Source organism: Tupaia chinensis, unplaced genomic scaffold, assembly GCF_000334495.1.
Source record: "Tupaia chinensis unplaced genomic scaffold, TupChi_1.0 Scaffold000597_1, whole genome shotgun sequence".
In the NCBI taxonomy this organism is placed as follows: domain Eukaryota; kingdom Metazoa; phylum Chordata; class Mammalia; order Scandentia; family Tupaiidae; genus Tupaia; species Tupaia belangeri.
In genome coordinates this window covers 7,425,198-7,432,822 of record NW_006160114.1, presented here as the reverse complement: position 1 = coordinate 7,432,822, position 7,625 = coordinate 7,425,198, and the positions used below count along the sequence as shown (strand labels likewise).

The 7,625-nt window shown below is 34.6% G+C and overlaps 1 protein-coding gene across 3 annotated transcripts in view; it reads right to left on the bottom strand.

Annotated features, from left to right (window-relative positions):
• NBEA (neurobeachin) overlaps positions 1-7,625 on the bottom strand; it is a 615,556-nt gene that overhangs the window by 97,826 nt on the left and 510,105 nt on the right. The gene's annotated exons all lie outside the window — the stretch shown is intronic.

The window sequence follows — 7,625 nt, the reverse complement described above, 5'->3', positions numbered from 1 at the left end:
TTTACCAGCACCAGACCAGATCTCCAAGAAGTTCTTAAGGGAGTGCTATGTCAGTAAAATTAAATGCAGACACACAGAAATAAGAGTTCAGAAACTAAGAAAATGGGCAATTTAATTGTAGGGACAAAGTCTGGAGTTGAGTATTATATCCCAGAGTTCAACCTGGAAGATTGAACCTCAACAGAAACAGAAGAAAATTAAGTACATGAGACTGAAATGATGAAACAGCATTCTATGACTTGACTAAAATACTGCTGCTTTTCTTCTAAGCTTTGTTGTCCAGTTTTAAGGATTTTTGTCCTGTCTTGAGCTGTCAATGGATTCAAATACCTACTATTTGAACAGAATACTAACCTGTTTCTAGGCCTTAAGTTTCAAGGAAATATCCTTACCAGTTCAAAACTGCTTTTTTTGAAACCATCAGCTGAACTTGCTATTGTAAGTAGTTAGATTACTTATGATATTGTGTGATCAACGAAATCTTGGGGGAAAAGGAATTGAAGACAACTGTAGACAGCAGAGATAGTGTAATAAGAGAGTGCAATAAGGCAGAGGGTCAGACATGGGGTAAAAAACATATATACATGAAAGTTAGAAATGGAATATTATGGATGATAACATGCATGATTAAGGCACTATCCAGTTTATTCTAGATGGGAAACCACATTTTGTATGTTGTGATGATGCTCAGGGAATGAATGTAAATTAATAAAAAAAATTTTCAGGAGAAAAAACAAAAAGGCATTTAAAATACCTATCTGATGACTGCAGTAAGCTATATAGCCCTAGGTAGGTGCTACTTTATAGTATGATCATTCTATTCACTGAGGTTTATGCCTAAAGTCAGACTTGTGTTCATGGAAATGTATATTTCAGCTGTGCTTGCTATTGAAAATATTTAGATTTATTAAGATATTTAGTGAAACAATAAAATGGGGGAGTCAGAGAAAGCAACAATAGATACTAGACACAATGTGGGAGGAGGGTGGAAGATGGCAGAGGGTGAGATAGGGAATCAAGGATGGGAAAAAAGGCAAAATAGACAGAAAACAAGAAATGGAAAAATATGTTTTGACAATAACACATATGTTGATGTGCTTGATTGAGCCAATATACAGTGTACTGTGAATGGAAAAATCTCATTTTGTATGCTATAATGATGTGCAGTGAATGAATGTAAAAATAAATAAATAAATAAATAAATTAATAAATTACTTAATTAACAAAAAGATTTTGTATGTACCCACTTAATATATACCAACTATCTGCACTCTATGGTAGAGAGCGAAATATTGGAGGACATAAAAGCGTGAAAATACTTAAGGAGAATAAGACAGTGTGGAATAGGGGGGTGAAGAGAAGAGGATAGAGAAAGATAGCAAGAGAACAAATAGAGAGTCATGACATCAGTGGGACATAGATATGGCTTATTACCTGTTGATGATGACATGTATAGTATTCTCAACTGGATGGGTCTGAGAAGTATTTCATAATGGGTAAAGTCTTTTTACAAGCAAAATGAGAAATAGTGATTGACTGGTTAAAAAAATAATTGGAATAATAATAATAATGAACAGGAAAAACAATGAAAAGTTATTGAATGATAAAGTGGGGATTTTAATGTCTTGGTATTGACTGACATGCATGACATTCCCTTTTGAAAAAGCATGTAATACACTGTAAAGTTATATGCAATTTAATGTAATATAAACAAGATTATGATGATAACAAATACAAAATAAATTTAAAAAGAAACTAATATTTACTAATATTCACCTAACATATGTTGATTATGCCATTTTATGTGTTTATATAACTATCACTGAAATTTTATCACTGTATGAGAAAAGTGTTCTGCTCAAGTGGTAAGGTGTACAAATGAATAAATATTAACAGCAATTTGAGAAATTAAAGTACTGGCAGTTGCTTGGTTTAGGTCCTACAATACAAGTGGCCCTTGGCAGACTTTCTCCTCTCAATTAAATCCACCCCAAGGTCATTTCTTATCTTCCAACTCTTTTTCAGTGATGGAAAACCATACTCAACTGGCCCACATTGGGAAATACTTGTCCTGTTATATCTATCACACCTGTTAGTCCCCTCTGAGGCCATAAACAACCTTTCCCGTCTTTCCATAATTACAGATCCATTAGGTCCATTCCAGACAATCTAGTGCCGTTTTCCTGCTTCCTTTTCTCTATACTCAACTCCTTTATTCTTCTGATTTATATGATTTCTTTTAGTCAACTTATAAGAATCTTTTAAGTCTTTCATTTAGTTTTCTTCTTTTGCTTGTCTTCATTCCATTTAAATGACAAAAATGAACCCTATCCATGGGTAATAGGTATTGCTTGAGACATAGTTATAGCAAAATACGCGTGCATTTCAAATGATATGAAGCATGATAAAGGCCAAATGGAGTCACAGTTACTGAGCATCTTTCTGGCCTAGGCTCAATATTATCTCAGTTAATTCAGTCCTATTACCTTTCAGAGTAGGTATAATTATTTCTCTTGTAAATCTGGGAAAATTCAAGATCACATTCTAGGAAGTGAAGAAACCATTATCTATACAGGTCTTTGTCTAATTCCAGATATTTATTTTCTTCACTTATTTTGAAAGAGTGCAGAAGTATATATTTTTGAATTTTCCAAAAGTCTCCATTAACTAAACTATGTACTTTCTAAGCACCAATATGCTTCCTTTTCCTCTAGGTAAATAAGCACCATCTTTAGGCATCGATATTCAAGATACACATGGTAAAATATTTTATGCAGTAGCATTATTTTGGGCTGTTGGAAAAGTCATGATGTAATTTTTTTCTTTGTTTTTCTGTGAAAAAAATGTGTCATGACTTTTATGATAAACTAATATTTTGGTTTTAATGATAACACTTGCAAAGATGCTTCTAAAATTTTTTTTGTATTTTTTTTTGCCATAGGGTATGTGTGCTCAGCAAAGACAGAAAGAGTGAAAGTGAGAAATCACCTCCCAGGGGGATGGACATGCAGCAATCCTTTCCCTTCCATTCTCCTCCTGTGATTTTGGGCACACACACACACGTACCTAGTGTGATTTTCAAGTTACCAGGTCTGGGACTCAATCTGAGGTTGGTCATGTGAGAGTTCAGTGCCTTAACCTCTATGCCACTGCTGACCCCAGTGCTTCTACATTTTTTGTTGTTGTTATAACTATATACTTCTTGAGACACATAATTGTTTAAAGAGACTCTAGAATAAACTTTCAAAATAGCCCATAATTTACAAAGAAAGTTCAAAATCTAAATAACATATTTGCAAACTGACTTCTGTTACACGTTCTATTTAACTTCTGAAGATTATGATTAAGTGTTTGAAAAATAAATCTTGAATAAGGGAGCTGAACATATTGAATTTGGAAGGTAAACGGATGAACAGGTCAGAGGACTGAAGTGGTCAGTGAGTAAGAGTTACCCACTTCTCTGTGGGTATATGTCAGAGTAAGACTTAGAGCACAAACATTCCAAGAAAAAAGTTATTTCATGTTATTTAATATCTAAAGAGACTCTGAACCCTGCTGCAATAATTTATTCATCATTTGTACAACTGTAACTATCAAAGAAACAGTCTTCAGAGTCCTGGAATTTACACAAGTGATTTCACTAAAGTAATATTTTTAATTTCATGTAATGAGGTACATAGTTAATTTGCATTTTTAAGTAATTATTATCCTTGTTATACCAAGTACATTGATTTAAACTAATAATAAATTTGATGATTTTAGGCTTAAAAGACTTAAAAGGTAAAGGACAGATATATATTTTCTGCTGCATTTTATAAACAAATTCTTAGTGACACAAATTTTAATAATTTTTCTACTTCATACACTCCTTGGGAAAGGAGTACGAAACCACAATTTACTGGGCCATTAGATTAAACAGTTAATAAGCAACTAGGCCACGGGACCTAGGCAAGAAAGATGCTCAGAATGATACTTCTACTTTTAACAGCACAACATCAGATGCTTGGGGTAAGTAAGTCCCTATAAAAGTAATGCTATAGTTCAGTTCCGTTCAATTCAATTGCCACTAACCACATGTGACTATAAACTTGAAATGCAACTGCTGCAAGTGGGGGTGTACTGTAAATATACACTGTACTCTTGATTTCAAAGAGCAACAAAATTGATGTAGAATGTCTCACTTATTGGTCACATGTTGAAACGAAAACATTTCAGATAAAATCAGGTTACCCAATATATTCACTAATATTAATTTCACCTGTTTCTTTTTTTATTTAAAATTTACTTTATTTCTTCCAAGAGAAAGAAAGAGAGAAATAAAATTAAGAAGAGATAAATAGGCACCCTTGACAGAATCTCATCACATAGCAATCTCCCTCCAGGCTTCTAATCAACTGGGTCACTGGTGTGTGCGAGCCCACACCTGGCACATTTCAGATCTACCTGGGATTGGACCCTCAGTCTTCCGTATGGTCTAGTCTTGCAAAACACTGCCCTACCATATGTGCCACAGTGGCTAGGTCTCTTTTTTCTTTATAAATGTGGCTCCTGGATATCTTAAATTACACAAATGTCTCGAGTTATATTTCTATTGTGCAGCACTACAATAGACAATACGGTACTGAAAGGGTATGTGTAGGGTAAACATGTACAGAATATTCTGCCATACCCTTGAATAGATCTGAGATTGTTTTCTATTTCACTAGAATAATAGATCAAATTAAGGGTGAATTGTGATTTGTGATTTGAGAAAATGTTCAGCATAGGAAAGAGAGAAGAGGGTTAACTTAAATTGGACTGTTGATAATAAGTATTTTGTGGGCTTATACTTGAACAAGTCTGAAATCCAGCTCCAGACTAATTTGATTATGTAAAAACTAGTAAATAGCACTTCATATATTCCAAAATACTATCAGATATACACTCTCATTTAATTCTCAAAACAACTCAATGGATAGCATTTTTAAAGAAATGTCTATTTTTCATTCCCAAAGCATCTAAGAGTGGTATTCTAGTCCTCCACATCAGTGGCTCACTACAGCAATGATTATCTTTAATGGGGCCTGAGGTGGTACCAAAGGCCTTCCAGGCTGAAAAATCTCTGGTTTCAATGTTTTCTAATCCCCCCCCACTATTTATAGTTTTGGAGGTCCCTCTGAGAGATCCCTGTGGACTAACCTGAGGAAGCCATAGATTGGGCACTTAAGAACTCTATCTCATGGCTTCCTAAGCCTGGGTACATCTTCCTTGACTTCCAAGCAGCAAACAGAATTTTAACTTTACTGACCTCCTTTTTCTATGTGTGTTTTATTTTCTTCCCTTTACTGATTTGTTTGTTTTTGGTTCATGCACAGCTAACAAGCCATTTCCCACTGGTGGCAGTAATAACTTTGATTTGGTTTCATGATCTGGTCATTTGGTGATAAGGGAATCTAATTTATTACTCTGGATCTTTTTGTTACTTGACTTGTTTGCCTATTTATAAGTGTAAACACTAACATATTTTATGTCTATTGTAACGGAAATCAGCTCTTCGAGATCTTGACTGGTAAATTTCTTGTGCTTCTGTGTTTAGTTTTGACCTGTGGTCAAAACTGCAGAACATAAACTATAAAAGCTCTTTATGTGTTTGTGTGTTTGTGTGTCTATAATTCAGAAAAGCCTTTACCTCTTGTGGGAGTGTGAAGTATATTTCTACATTCGGAGGTACTAATAATTACCCCTATCAACTACAGGTGTCATGTTCTGATTGCTATACAATAATAAATAAGTACTTACATAACCCTAGTAGTCTCAATATTAATAGAAAATAGTAAAACAGAACGTTTCTTAAATCTTGTGATAAAAACAGAACTCCTAGTGTTTTAAAAGTGCCAGAGCTAAAAACCTGTTCTTTAGAACTTCCATGTCAACAATATTTTTACAAAGAATCCAGGTTTACCTAATTATTGTGAATCTTTGGGCAAATTACACTAATAATGCTGACTTTTAAAATAGCAGTTTTATGCCACCTCTTTTAGTTTTTTTCTTTTAATAAATATGACTTGGGTTTGTTGTCTCACGGACTAGTTAATATAAACTTTATTAGCTTCTTATACTGATTTGGGATTATGAAAGATAGAAAATTTGTGTTCAGTTAGACTGGATAGTTCAAGAAAATTTTCATTAACAGTAATTCTTTCTTGTGAACCGCCTGTTAGTGGTTTATAAGTTACTTTAAACATATTTACACTACATTTTTGTAGTAATCGCAATCTCCCCCCGCCCAATGGAAAAAATATCAGAGAACACTTTCAAATAACTGCAGTCATTATGCTTGGTTTAGGGAAGAACATATCTTTCAAAAGAGAAGATGAATTTTTACATATGTTGCTTTACCCATGTGTTTTTGAGATTTATCTCTTCATACAACAGAGTGGACTGATGTATATCTCCATAAGGGGGGGAAACGTTGATTACATTAATCGAGGACTTGATTTGGTATTCAACAGTCATCCACAGTATACTATTTATCTTATACTATTTATCTTACGATATAAAAAGAAAATCAGACTATCTGACTCTAGTAACTGCTCTTAACTAGATTAGACCAGAGAAGGCAAGACTAAAGGCAAAGAGCTTTGTTAAGAGCTTTTAACTAGCTCTAATCTGGATGAGAAATAGTGGGAACCTAACTAAGTGAAATGCCAGAGTTAGCAGAAACAGGAGATTGTAGATTTTATATATATATATACACACACATACACAAATTCATACATATACATATACATATACATATACTTTTTCTTTTCTTTTTTTTTAAGAGATAATTTTTGCTATTGGTCGTGTGTGCTCGTTGGAGAGACAGAGAAAGACAGAGAGATAGAAAGTGAGAAATCACCCTCCTGGAGTGTGGCCACACCACAATCCCTTCTCCTCCATTCTCCTCTCAGGATCTTGGGCACGTACGCACACACACCCGGTGTGAGTTTAAGCTACTGGGTCTGGAACTTGAACCTCAGTTGCCTATGTGGGAATCCGGAGACTTAACCATTACATCATCTGTTGGTCACGGAGATATTTAGTTGGTAGGAACTCTGGATGTCTGATTGGTTGTAAAGAGCTGGTAAAATAGAGAATACATGTACAAAAGCTCCCAAATGGTTATGTCTTTTATTTAAATGGTTATGTCTTTTATTTAGATATAAAGTACACTGGGAACTACAACCAGGTTCATGAGGGAGACGCGTTCATTTTCTGAATTGGTGTTTATAGTACAGGGGGACGTTCAGGTAGAAATATCCAGTGGGCATTTGGAAATGTAGGTCAGGAATCCATGAGAAATATTTGTGATGAAGACAGAAGCTAGATGTAACTAGCTTACACTTAATGACACAAGCCAGTGAGATTATTTTTTTTTTAAATCCTGGAGAATAGGAACATTGAGGAATAGAACTCTGGGCTGGAGACTGAAAAGCAGTTAGGATGACAGGAGGAATCAAGGAGAGGATATTGTCAGAGGAACCACAAGAGAAAAGAATTCCAAAGAAAAAGAGAGAGCACAGTGGTGTCAATCCTTCAGAGGCAAGATGGGTAAGAAGTGGAAATCTCTATCCTTATCAGTAAAGTGGTTGGTGTGGAACCTT